Source organism: Cygnus olor, chromosome 1 (genome assembly GCF_009769625.2).
Source record: "Cygnus olor isolate bCygOlo1 chromosome 1, bCygOlo1.pri.v2, whole genome shotgun sequence".
Taxonomy (NCBI): domain Eukaryota; kingdom Metazoa; phylum Chordata; class Aves; order Anseriformes; family Anatidae; genus Cygnus; species Cygnus olor.
In genome coordinates this window covers 31938975-31953148 of record NC_049169.1, presented here as the reverse complement: position 1 = coordinate 31953148, position 14174 = coordinate 31938975, and the positions used below count along the sequence as shown (strand labels likewise).

Sequence of the window (14174 nt, the reverse complement as noted above, 5' to 3'; positions counted from 1 at the left end):
ATATACACACTCTATGGCTTCCTTAGTTCTTGGACTCGTGATTGCTGAAGTAGCTGGCTGCATGTCTGTAAAAGGCACGTCACTGACAATGTCTTCCAAGAGCTGTGAGGAGGTAATTTACAATATGTTAGGTTATAAGTATGATTTCTTTTGGAAATAGGTTCTAAAATATTAATTTGGAAGCCATAGTCATGAAATATAGGCAGCAATTTTCCACAGAATTTGGTTTTATGTAGCTGTCACATGCTATAAGTGCTAAACAATTGAGCTTTGTCACGCTGAAGAGCGATCATGGGACAGCAGCCCCCTGTGATCTGCGTGGCCAGCGAAACAAATCAGATTTGTTCTCAAAATGTTTACAAGAACAGGAAAGCCTTCAGAAAGAACCACTTAGGAATGCGAGTCTACATTCATTCCAGAGGAAGATACAAATAAAAGGGTAGAAGATTGTCATCTCCTAAATCTCCATGGTAGGAAATCAGGTTTGGAAACTGGTCGTTCAGAATAAATACAAATCCAGCACTTGCAGCTGAGCTCGGACCTCCACGTTTGGTCTGGTTTACATGCAGGACGTCTGCATTGTGCTCCCTTGCAAGCTATTAAGTTGCATGCTCGTGTCTTTCAAAGTTTCTGAGTGTGGGTTCCTTCCTGGTGGTTTGGGAGTAACAGGGAAGTTTGATAACTCATAGTTGTGCTTTAATGAAAAAGTAAAACTCTGAAATTGAGGATACCCAAAGATGTCCACAGGAGTTTGGTGGAAGTTGGTTTGGGTGGGGATTATGATGAATTGTTCTTAAAATCCCATGGCTATTCTGGGCATCCGAGGACAGTTTGAGAACTGTTTGAAGCATTGGGGCATAACAGGCCCGTTGTTGGCAAGGGCTGACGGTGTTGGTAGGTAACGTGGCCGTGCAGGGAAAGCACAGGCTTCCCAGGGATTCTGCTGCTCTGCACCAGTGTGCAAATCCAAGCTCTGGAGCAAACCTGTTCTTTTTTTTGTGTGTCCAGCATGCGAGTCTACCACCATTCAGTCAGATTACATTGTTGTAGATAAATAATTAAAACTTCTTTTTTTTTATAAGTGTTAATCTCTGCTGAATTCTTGATTGAACGTTCGGATACTTGGGCTGGATGTAGGTCATATTATACTTTAAAACTCGCGTGCCCTTTGCAACTCCAGATAGCTAAATCCTACCTATAGTAAACGTATCTTTATCTCTCCCCTCTTCCTTACCCCAATGTGCAACTGCAAAAGAAGAGACAGATCGAGTGTGTCAGTCTGAATGTGAAAGAAGAATGACTTGGCATAGATACGATGATAACACTTTGAGAACAGGAGAGAGAAAAGTGCTCGTGTAGGGCCTGCTTCAGTTGGCTTAGAGCGCTATTTAGATAAGCCCGGCTGTGGTCTGTCTTTTCCCTAGCAGTGGCGTTACTGCTTGTCTGACCTCATGGTGAACCAGCTTAAGGAATCAAATCAACAGGAAATTTTGCTTTTTTTTTTTTTTTTGGCAGAGTTTGCTTTCTGCCTGTTTAAATTCTTGAATGGTTGCACCATGAGATCAATCGAGTGCCAGTGCTGGCATGAGGAGGCTGCACAGTCAGTACAGAAGAAGAAAGACAGAATCCCCACAGCATCCCAAACATAAATGGGTTTAAGCTGTCCTTACACTATATCTCAAAGGTCCATGGTTATCCAGTTCTTGTTTGTCTTGCTTTGTCTCTTGCTGGGGGTACACCCTACTTCTCTCTTCTTCTCTCTCTTGGCTCCCTTAGGACCCTTTCCTGATAATGAAATGGTCCTCAGAGATGCTGTAGTGTGTTGAAATAGTTGTGGAGGCTGCTACCTGTGGTTACAGCTCTTGGCATTGATCGTTAGGGGTTAGAGCCCTCTGCCTTCCTTGCCTCCGTGAGCTCTGCCATGACCACTGGCCTCTGCCAAAGCTGTTAGAGTACCTTCGTCCCTTCTCTGAAGTCCTGTGTGTATTTGTAGATCTCTGTGCCTGGAGATGTAGGAATACTTCCTCTGTCTTGAGAGAACCTGGAGGTACATAGTGGGGAAACTTTTCTGGAGCTTCAAGATGGTGGCCAGGTAAAGAGTACTGAGGTGGGGCAAGGGGAAGCATATCCCTGAGTCTTTTAGGTCTGGGATGAGAGAAGTAACTTACAAAGCTGAACAAACTTTTTTTTTTCCTGTAGACAAAATCTGAGAACTTTTTTCCCTAGTGCCTTTTTTAAGGTACAGTAATCAGTACAGTATAATTACCTCTAATTTAAAAAAAAAAAATGTATGTAGTTAATAGCATGTTCAGTTCCATTTCCATCTAATCTTCTGAGCCTTTTTCTAGGGCACTGTAATTTGTTTTTTGAGAGTGCCAGGAAAAGACCAGCGCTTGAGTTCCTCTTCCAAAGGAAGAGGGTTTAGATTCGCGCGTCTCAGTAGCGTCACGAATGATCTTGATTCACCTAAAGATCAAAGAGGACAAGAACAAGAGATTTAGGAATGCTTTGCAATAATCATCAACTTCTAAAAACTGCTAGAGCTTGTTAGATATTGAACGCTAAAGTTGGTCCATCTGCAGTGCGACTGCGCTGCGTGCTTTTGAAAACATCTTCTGCATGTTCTGTCATTAGCTTGATCATTGGATCTGTATCGTTCCCACAAATGCAAAATCAAGTCTGTGCTTACAAAAAGCTTCTTGTATACATCACACGTAAGCAGAAAAACAAGAAAGCTTAACAAACTTGACTGCATTCTTACTGTGTCCCCATTACCATGCTCTTAAGGGAGATTTCAGAGGTCCCAGATTCGGGGGCTCGTAGAGGAGTGCGGTGCCAAATTGCACATTGCTTACTCACTCGGCTTAACTGGCTTTCAGTGTTGACAAAGATAACACTTCCCTTCCTGAAGGAACTCACAGGGTGTTAAAACTAAGTAACTGTCATTTAAAGGACGATGCTCTGACATGAATTTATATTGTTATAGATATCTCTGCTAAATGTTTTGTTAGCAGTTCAGCTTTGTGCTCTAATGGCTAAGTTATCAAACAATTGCTACAGCAACTTCGACGTATTTTTAAATGCTGTGAGCACAAGTGCATTTTAAAAATATTAACATATTCTTTCAGAGGGCAAACTTCTTGATTGGAGTATGTTACCGTGAGTCAGAAAAACTGGTGATAACAAACTTCTTAACTTTTTTAATTAAACAGAAATTAAAGGTGTGTTGTGGCTACGAAGTACTTGCCAAAATTTGTTACTTTATTATATCCTGCTCCTGGGGGAGGGAGGTCCTTATTACAGCTGTGTAATCAGCGGGCCACACCATGCTTTAGCAAAGAAGCCAGTAATAGGTGTAGAAATGGGTTCATTTGAAGTGATACCCATAGTTAAGTGAAGATGGACTGGTGCAGAAAGTCTGTATTGCCAGCAATCTGTGCTGTTCCCACTGTGTTTTAATTTACATACGTATTCTCATGACTGTAAATCTCTTTTTTTTTTAAAAAAAGCACCAGATTTATTCATGCAATTAAGAATGCAAAACAAGCCACACATCTTCACATGGCCAGTTGAACTGTTACGTGATCTCTTCGGCTACTATGTTGTTTGCTGGTCAGAAAGCCTGGATGTTTAGAAAAGATGAGTACACAAACACGGAGCAGGAAAGGACTGGAACAGAAAGCCAGATTGTCCAGCTGCAGTCAAAAAAAAAAGAAAAAAGGCAAATTTCAGACTCAAGTTGCTGAGGTTTCTGTAGTGCTTGGTTGGTAATGCATTATCTCGCTGTATTCTTGACTTCGAGCAGCTATTGTGCTGAAGTGTGGGTCCCGGCTGTCGAAGGGTTTCCCACTTTCTGCCTGCAGGAATGGCTGGAGCTTGGAGAGGCCAGATTGTCTGGCTCTTTTCTCTTTTTTCTTTTTTTTTTTTTTAACCAACCTTGTTTCCAATCTGGTCTGAATGCAATCAGCTATCTGTAGATAGCAAGCAGTGACTGGCTATGAATAATGTCTGTGTTACTTGCGAGTGACATCTGTGACTTGCCAGACAGCCTACGTGAAATGCTTCCAATCATCTAGATGGTGCTCGTGCACGCACGCAGGAGGGGACCGCAGCCCTAGTGCAGGGCCAGGGCTCTGCTTCACTTCAGCAACCCCAGTCATGTGCTGCTCTAGCCCAAGATCCACAAATTGAGGTGTACGTGCACCGCTCCGAGATGGTGCCCAGGCTGGTGTGGGGCCACCAGCTGCTCCTGCAGCTAACGGTTGTGCCTGCTCCTGCCATCATATGAATGGTGAGACGCAGGAAAATGAAAAGACTTTGGAAATCCTTTGTTTGAACAGTTTGCAGAATGTTTCCTTTGCTGTAGGAGCTTGTGTATCAAGGTCAGCTTATAAGGATAGGGAAAGCTGAGTTTTCACTTCAAGGCTCAAACCCACAAATCTTTTAAAAGCGGTAACGTGGACGGTAGATCACCCAGCAGATCTCCAACGTGGCTGAAGAGAGTGTATTTTAAGAGACTTGTAAGCCTCATCTGTCCCTAAGAACGGAGCTGAAGGACAGTTGCTCCGTAACAGGTGAAAATATCAGAGCTAGGGTCTCTTAGACCCTCTCTCTGATCCCTCTGCAGTAAGGGGATACCAAACAGTCTGATTTGAAGGGCTGCAGTTGCTTACTGCTCGCTCACAATCTGGAGAAGATAATGATGGCAGATTGCTCTCACTGCCACGACAAGTTCTTCATTCCACTTTATTTCATGATGCTGCTAGGCTTCAGCCTAGTGATTCTGGCGTGTTTCCCTGCATGCCCCTATGTGCCTACACGTGTTTGTGCTGTTGATGTTTACAGGTGGGTCAGTGTTTGCAACCCTTCAGAAGAGATGGAAATGCTTCTTTTAGGGCTGAGGGAAACTAACAAAGTTCTTTAATGGAACAAAATCCACTATTTTTTCTGTAACCTCTCACATCTGTTAACAGTCCTGAGTCTTGACTGAAGTGGAAATCTTTAGAGAGATGCTCAGTTCAAAGGAGAAATTTGTCTGCCATGCCTGAGTTTTTCTTCAGGGTTGGCAGAAACAGGAAAATGACTCTCACGCAGGTGGTAGGTATGCTGTGCAGAGGAGCTGTTTTAGAAGAGTTCTAACAGCTGCTTCTAAGACACAATTCTTACAGCTTTGAAGCCTGCTGATGTATAGTGTTGAAAGCTGTGTAAGGGTACTGTTATTTCTATGATGTCTTTAAGCAAATCCAGAATGCAAAATATTTAGAAGCTTAAATAGAGTTAAACTCATCATGCTAACTTAGTCTTACAGACTGAAAAGAAGAAAAAAAAAATCCCCAGAACGTAGCTATTACTTGTGTGGGGTTCTTTGCCAAATGTTCTTGACAGTTCAAGGTAAATGAGTTTAATTATGTTTGCGTTAATTAGGATTTCTGCTTAAGGAAATCAGCCAGGATTGGGGTGGGGATGAGATGCTTCATGGTACTGACCACATTTGCATGCAGTTTGTCCCCTGGACCATGGGTGCTCTTCTGAGACTTCTGTTAAGGACAAATGGATAAAGCTTGACTGCAGTGTCATCAGGATGGGTTTAGGGTTTGGGGCATTTTACCTCAGAGTTGTTAATTTCATGTTTACACTTCCAAAAACTTAGGAACAAATAGGATGCATCGTTCTCCACCATCCATGCTGTTACTGATTGTTTTGAGAGGCTGCAGTATTCACATATGAAGACTTGTCTTTGTAACTGATCCTTGGAGCTGCACAGAGATGACTTTCTTTGCAATGGATTAATAACTTCTCACAGACATTAAGGTGAATATTTACATTGAATAAGTTCTGTTTACTCTCTAGCCAGGAGATGGCTCTGTCTAGCCATTCCCAAAGGACATCAGCATTTCTGAAGCTGGAGATAACTGGTATTCTCAGGAGAAGTCTGTCTTAAACTCTGGTGTTTATTTCATGATTTTCAGGATACCTATAGGGCAAAGCTTGAACAGGAAGGGATCTGAACATAATTGGAGTAAAAAAAATGTATGTATATGGACCTGCTTTCCTGCAACTGAAGATCTGTTTGTGGAAAGCCAAGGTAAAGGCTTTACGGTAACTGGAACTTGGCTACAAAAGCTGGGTGAGCACTCATGCAGTGGTCGTACTGCCTGAAACACAGCCCTTGAACTGAAGCACAAGTAGCAAAAAAACATCAAGCATAGTTTTCTTATTTCTTTGCAAGTGCTGTTAAACCTGGTGGCTACTTCCACTGATCTTAGAATAGAATAATAAAAGTAGCTGTTGAGTGACTTCATATCACTGGGCCACAGATATTGCAGTCCATGCCACTCTCAAGAAGCCAGAGAAAGAAGAGGACTACTGATCCACTCCAGCCGTACGTAGTGGCCCAGCAGTAGGCTATTTAACCCAAAAGGTAGAAATAATCTGCAGATTGGACAGACTAAACTGAGGCAAGATAAATACTTGGGAAGACCCATCTTCAAAGAGCAGTTGTTGACCACTGTACGTTTAATGTGCTGCCAGAAATGAAGGGAGCACTTGGAGTCCGAGTCTTAGGTACTGCAGAAAGCCTGCCTGGCTTGGGTTTGGCTCTTCCGCTGCCCTAATGGGAACGTCAAGTGACATCTGACAGACACGCCTGCCTCAATGCTTAAATCAGCATTACTGTTATACCTGGATCTTGTTTTTGTGAGAAACATTGAAAGAGCTCAGACTCTGCATGGGGATGCTGAAGAGAAACAAAACAATTAAGTGTTTGTGCTTAGGAGCGTTGTCAGCGCTGTGGGATGCACAGGGTGGGGAGCTGAGGTTTGAACAAAGGATGTAGCATTTAACCAATGACTAACTAGAATGAACTTACGCATTCCTTAATTACAAGTAATCCATATATTGGACTTTACAGAAGTTACATTATTGAAGTTGTGCAAGCTATTGCACGAAGGAAGCATGTTGGGCATATGTAGCGTTTCCACAGGTAAGGGACTCAGCTGAAAGAAACAGATACAACCTGGCCATGAATTGTAATTTTTAAGTGTTGATTTTCACAGTTCTTACCCTATGGCACTCCTGTTCTGTGCCATCTAGATGTGCACAAGTGAATCCCTGCTGACTGTTAGGTCAGGTGAAGTAACTACCCTGTACCTTGGCTACTGTCACAGGTCAAAAAAAAATTAGTGTTTTTGTGAAGGGCAGTAGGTTATGAGAAGGCTTTTTTTCCTTTTTAAGTCAATTGAAAAACATATAATTGGCTAGTATAAAACTATCTTTCTGTTCGTGTTGTCTTCTCTGTTGCATTGCAAAAAACTTACTTGATTTAGGCCCCCAGTGATAGCTTTACTGAGGGTTTACCAAAAATGTGTCTTTTAAGTTGAAGACTTCTGTCTAGTTGTACTCTATACTGATAATAAACTCTGCTAAGACTTTGCACAGATGAATGTTACTGAGAAAGGACGAAACTTGTATTTTCAGCCCCTAAGACTTCAAATGGAGCCTTCTTTGGGATTCTAAGGTTCCAGGCACAAAAAGTGTCACATAATATAATGTAGTTGAAACTGTTGCTGTAAGATCGTCTTAAAATGGCTACTACTTCTTTTGTTGTTCTTAATATTTGGTGATTTTTTTTATCAGTGTTTTAATGCTGAGAGGATCAACTTGCAACTTCTGAAGGAAAACCTGTGCATTTAAGCTCAGGGAATTGGCAACTTTCTATTAAGAAGGGAAAAAGCAAAATATAAACATTTTAAAGTTCCAATAAATGTGGCAGTGCCACAAAAAATGCCCAATAAATGGGGCAGCATCTATTGGGATAGGACTCAATTTAGGATTTTAGGAAGTTTGAAAGTTGCTTTGTTTCCTGTTCCACTTTATTTCCTGCTTCCTGTATAGACGAGATGATTTGCATTTTTTTTAATACTATGATGCCTTTGTGATCTAGCGATAAGAAACTCAAATTATGCAACACTTCTAGAAAACTCTGATTAGTAAATATGAATAAATTTGCGTTGTTATTGTCCCAGCTTCTTAAAAGCTGGACTTTTCTGCAAGGATCCAAAATGGTTAGCTTTGTTTTGGTTGGGAGACACAAGAATTTAGTGTTTTTCTCCAGGGACTTTGTGGAACTGAGTAGCTTTTGGGCACACAAGACTGATTTGTTTGGATGCTCTATATTTCTGAGGGTTAACACATTTATATGATAACACTCAAATATTTCTGACTTCTTTTAAAATCATAGTGTCTGAAGAGTCTTCTGACAATGTTTTGCAATGTGGCAAGCTATGAAGATCTAATCAGCAGAGGGAGCTGTGTGGAAGAACAACACTTTCATCCTTTCTGTGGTCCAAGTTCTATGAGGCAAGACAAGGTGATTTAAAAAGCTTTTGAGAACTGCCTGAGCTGCCATAAAATACTGCTGGCTGTTTACTTCAGACACTGTTGTAAACTGATTTAAATACTTTAGGGAAGTACATTCCTATACAAATAGGTATAACTGCATTTATTTATTTATTTACAAATATTCATGAGGCTGATTGTAGGAAAGTAATTCTGAGATGCAGATCCCAACTTGGACTGTAGATACATTGGGGGAAAAAGCTGCAAAGGTGAATGAAAAGCACCCGTTATTTTAAAATCCTTTGAGTCCCTGTATGGTTGCTCAGTACAGGGCAAAACCATGTCTTAAATTTTCAAGAGCTGGTTCGTCAGATCTCATCTACAACAGTACAACACGTCCTCACAAAGAAAAATAATTGTACTTTATTTTTTCCCCACCCTCTTTAATCCTTGTGCTTTTGTGAGCTGTAAAGTAGGACAGTTTAACATCCTTATTACCGAGCATCTTAGAGAAGGGTGGGACAGGCAGGTGGGAAAGGAACATCTACAATCATGAAAAGATAAGTTATTCTGAACTCCTGGCACATCTAAGCATTACAGGATCTAGAAAGTAGACTTAATAAGCTTTTTGTGAATCTCTTTGATTTATTTCTTCTGAGTCTTCTAACTCCGTGAGAATTTATAAGTGTGGCTTTTAGTGTAGCACTGCATTAGTAAGCTCTTCACTTGAGATGCACAGCAGCTGGTTGTTAAACATGTAATTTTGCCAAATTTAGAATAAGAGATTTAAGAAAGAAGCTTTTTCTTGTAACTTGTACATATATATATAATTAGTAGCTTAGTACCATTTTAAACTTTTCCATCTGCATGATTGTTCTTTTGCATTACATAAGTCTTTGAGAACAGGTTTAATTACCTAATTAAGCCTAGGGTTATTATTTCCTGTGGAACATTTTAATTACAAATAAAATCTGAAACGAAATATCTACTGTTGAAGGAGAAGGTTTGTCCTAAGATTTTACAGCCATTTATGCTGGTGTAACTTAGTAAATGTTTCCATATGAAACCCTGAGGAGCAGGAACTCTTATTTACATATATCCATCCACAGGAGCACTCCGTCTAAAGGTAGCCTGCAGAAGACGTTTTTGAAGTTGCTCTGAAGACATCTTTGCTTCCTATCTTGAAGAAGTAGGTCTAAAAATGGATGTATTTGAGTGCTGTATGTTCTTTAAATAGTCGTTTCTAGCCTTAGGTACAAAAGGTATTGGATTGGTTACCTCGATCTTGATGCACTGGTGGCCAGGTTCTCCCTAGCATATGTTTTTCAAGGTTTATGGAACAAGAAGTAGAATTCCTTCAAAATTTGCACTATAGAAATGTTAAAATGTATTAATTAGTTCTTCATGACTAACTAAAAGGAAATCTTCCTTCTAAGTGATTAGGTTTTTCTTCATGATGAGAAGGTGTTAGAGTAAATACATGCTGATGCTTTCTTCAAGTTTGGGATTTTCAGGAAAGAGGCTGATCTTTCAAATGAAAAGCTGGAAGCAGTTTGGCCGAACCACTTTCTTGGCTCTTTAGCATTTAGACTTTTCAAGAGAGCAGTGCCACTCTTAAGTGGAAAGATGCCCTCTTCTCTACCTCTCACCCCTCAAGAAAATCCAATTCAAACACATTTTTTCCCAACTATTTTTGTCAATAACAAAAAAGCAAATAATGTTGTGTTTATGACACAGTTATGAATTAATGCTTGTGCCATCACCTGAGCTTTCTGTTAGACAAGATCTGAAACTTCAGAGAGATGATTTGAAACTAAGAGAAGCTTTTTCAGAGAAAGACACCATAAACATCAAGTCCACAGGCTGCTTTTGTGAAGTAGAGGAAGCTGCGTTCTTATTTTCACAGTAGAAGAAAGTGAAACAGATGGACCAAGTGGTTTGGCAGAAGCAGAAAGTTTTTATTGTTGGAGAGGATTAGAGTTCAGGAATTTCGGTTTAGTGGCTCGCACACACCCTTCTGACTATTTACTTATTAATTTTTTTAATAAGGATGTGGTTTGAGATGTAGGATTTCTTGAGGGATTTTTAGGGAGGGAAGGGAGGTAGTCTTGCTTGACAATTTAATTCATATGTGCTTAATGATATGCACTGGAAATGCAGCACAAACAAGGCTCCAAAGATGAGCTCCAGAAATCTCTCTTCTGCTGGGGAGAGGGATATCTGCAGCGTGTTTGCCTTGGTGAGGAGAAATGTGGTCATGGGTACGTGCTCGTACTCAGGCTTTCCAGTGATTGGAAGTGTTCTGGTGGAAACAAAACAGATCTTCGTGCCGCTCGCCAGGATGAGCACAAGTCTGCATGCTCAGTGAGCCTGTGTCGGGGCCGGGGACGAGAGAGTTTAACCTTTTTGGTCTTTGTTTGTGAAGCTTTATGAAGAAGAAGCTCTGCGGATGGTTCTCAGTGCAAGTGGAAGACTATTTTCTTCTTTGACAGTCCATGTTGGCTCAGAGCTCTGAAGTGCAGCAAACCAAGAGCTGTACCACCTGGCTGCTAGGTTAGCATTGTAAGAAACTTGGGCCACTTGAAACAAGCCATGGCTCTACACAAACATTTTGGGTCTAGCCATAAAAGTATGTATAGATATAAAACACCACAATTTAAGGCTTGTTGAGCTTGGCAGGGATTTCAGGTTAACTCCTTTCAGGTCAAAATCATCTTGCACCCACGCAAACAATTAAGAAGAAAATTATCTGAAGTGTATTTGCATGAATTACTCTGGAAACAAATTTTACTCAATACAGAATGAATTATTCCACCATAAAATAGATGGAGGCACTTCTTAGAATAAACTACTTTGCATCTTTTAGCTGTCAGCTTGCTCTTTTAAACTATTATTACTTACTTGTCTCAGCCTGCCTGCTGTTGTGTCCTGAAGTGCTCTGGGATCATCTTGCCTGGATATAGTCTTGCCTATCTGTGTGTATATATTATACTGTGTGTGTGTGTGTACTTATATATAACATACGTGTATGTTTAGTGTATAAGTATAGCAAGAGCGTGCAGCTGAGTGTCTTTGTAGCTCGGTCTCTGTCCCCTCTGCTTCCCAGTGGTGGTGCTTCAAGGCCTTTCCCTCCCTGCACTTCTGAGTCTTGTTCCAGCAATAGTCACCAGGGTGCTGAGCTGTCTCCATTTTGGATCTATTAAAATGAAAGCAGGATTGCATCTGGGCCAGTATTGTGGTAAAGCTGCAAGAAATGAGATGGCCGTGGGTAGAGAAGTCATAAGGCCTACATGTGTCACTTTGAAAATAACCGTGGTTGTGGGGCAGCTCCTCGTTTTGCCAGGCAGGCTGCCAGGGACAGTGTTGCCATCCCAGTGTGGCCGAGAGCTGAAGCCCCATGAGGGCTCGAGCAGAAGGAAGTCTGATGCAAAACCCTGTGGCGGTGCCAGGCATCCCTGACCCCGGGCAGAGGAGCGAGCTGGCAGCGCTGGGCTGCATGTAAAGCAGGCTATGTTCTCCGTGGAGCAGCCCATCCTCTCTAACCATGGCATACCACGTTTTTCTGGCTTGCTGCTCTGCCTTTTGGGCCAAGGTGACTCTGCCCAGGAGTGTCTCTGCCATAGGGGCAGCCTCTGGAAATGCTGATGGTGTTACTGAGCCTGCGCCAGGAGCAGCTGATGTCTCGTGGCGCACAGGGCCGGGGTCCTCCATCTTGGTGACACTGGCACGGCAGGGCACGGTGAGCAGCAGCGGGAGGTTGGCACGGGGCTGTTCCTCTGCCTCCTGCCCTCTGCTCAAGTGGAAAACACTTCAAGGGAGCAGAACGAAGAAAACGTGGTTGTATTGCTTCAAGATGAACTCTTTAACGTGAAGGAAGAGGGGAGGGAAGGGGAAACGATCTCCAGCAGCCCACAGTGTGCGGTCAGAGCTCTCTTCCCAGTGCTCTTCACTCCATTGTAGTACACTCAGTAAGTAGTTCCAGAGATTTACATGGCTTAATGGAGGTTGCCTTCTGTTGCCTTTCCCTTCCCTTCCCTTCTCTGTGCAGCAGCCTTGTTTTGGCCTAGGGCTACAGGCCTCCCTGAGAAGCTTTCCTCCCGATTCCTGAGTCCCAGCTCAATCTGCTGCGTTGGTGTTGGCTTTTTCCCAACGCTGATGGTGCTGACTGTGCTGCTTATTTATCCCATTGGACATCATTAAAATAAGACTTCAGAATCATTTTTTAGGCTGTTTGGCAGATCAGGGCTCATGGTCTCACCAATATGCAAAGGTTTAACTGCAAGCAGTAACCCTTTCTGAGTTTACTCTGATTTTTGTGAAGGACTGAAGTCCTGTTTGAAACTTAAACAGCTTTGCTCTTCTAATATTTTTTTTTTTCTTTGAGCGTCTGTTTCCAGATCTGGACTAGCTCTTCTGTCCACCTGGATCCCCCCTCCTGCTGCTGGGTACGGCAGCTGCTCAGCAGGATGGGGCTGGGGGTGGGGAAGGAGGTTGCTTGTTAGATCCCATCCATCCTTTAGCTGGCAGGAAGATGGTGATTGATCCCATCAGCTTTGACTTGGAGCATTTCTACACCCCAGATGTCTGTTCCCAACATTCCCAAATTGGCTGCACTTCCTTGGAAGCAGAAGTTATGGGGGAATGCGATAGAGACATCCAAGTTCAGCAGCACAAGAGCTATGCAAATGCGACTGTATCGTTGCTGGCCCAAGCTGAATATCCAGCTGCACTGCATCATGTGGATTTATGAGCCTGAGTCTCCACTAGCTCATGAATCTCTGCTCTTGGTCTGTTGCTTGGTGTAGGCACGCACATCTTTGCAGATGCGTGTGTTCAGGGGTCCAGGCTCAGACAGCTGACGCTTCCTATATTTTACCGTTTCCAGCACTGATTCTAGAGCTGTGACTGGCCAAGAGCCCAGCAGCCATATCACAAAGGGCTTGTTGCCCGACGCCTTCAGTGACTGAATTTTGAGTCACATCTAAGTCTTGGACCCTCCAAACTTTCGGATGGACTAACCTGGTCTTTCACTTCGAAGCATTTTCCCATGAAAAAAAGTGGTCAGCTGTGAACCTCAAAATGCAAACGAAAACTTTTGTCTTCTTAGCTCCATGAAATAAACTCTCCAGCAAGGCTTTTCTAAGGGAGATGTTGCTCATCACTTTCAAAGCACATGAGAAAACCCAAATGGATGATGATGGGGTACCTTAAGATAATGACATTAATGAAGCGATCAACTCTTCTAGATCAGCAGTATTTTAGAAAACCTAATCCATCAGTTTTGGATAAACCCTTACATACAGACTCTTGCTTTATTCTGTTCCCAGGACTATCCTGGCTTGCTTATATTACACTGTAAAGCTAGGCGTGTGGTATTTTTAATAAATACTTATTCCTGTATCTTGGTCCACTAAAGATATGTTTCAGGATAAGTTGCACCCTGCAGAATCTAATTTCAATGTTTTGTTTCTGTTTCCTCAAGTGAAGTTACAAGATGAGAGGCTGTGCTGCAGGTCAGGCAGTGTTGTCAAGGAGAGCCATCTAGATACGAACTGATGAGATCTTAACTCAGCTTTTCAAGGTAGAGCTGTTTTGTCAGTCAGATTCCTGTTTGTGTGTGTGGTGGAGGAGTGGCACTGAATTAACCGTTCTCCACGAGTTAAAAATGACACATGCATCTTATCCTGATGTCCTACAGCTTATTACTGGAAAACTTGCCCAAACCAGTGGACAATAGCTTGATGACTAAACGCCCTGTAAACGACTTGTTTTAAGCAGACTTGTGCAACGTATGTGGCAATTCATGGCTCAGGAGTGCACATAGTACTTACTAAACC

The 14174-nt window shown here is 42.2% G+C and overlaps 1 protein-coding gene across 6 annotated transcripts in view; it reads left to right on the top strand.

Annotated features, from left to right (window-relative positions):
- The window catches only part of PRICKLE1 (prickle planar cell polarity protein 1), a 65326-nt gene that overhangs the window by 18187 nt on the left and 32965 nt on the right, over nucleotides 1-14174 (top strand). For 2 of the 6 annotated variants that reach the window (XM_040551368.1, XM_040551409.1), the window contains 2 exons: nucleotides 5651-5811; nucleotides 8240-8368. The exons of 2 other annotated variants lie outside the window; for them this stretch is intronic. The gene's annotated coding sequence lies outside the window, so the exon portion shown is untranslated. Of the gene's footprint in view, nucleotides 1-5650; nucleotides 5812-5969; nucleotides 6983-8239; nucleotides 8369-12060; nucleotides 12077-13819; nucleotides 13919-14174 lie in introns of those variants that run through there. 2 more of the 6 variants (XM_040551362.1, XM_040551404.1) reach the window with 2 other exon arrangements.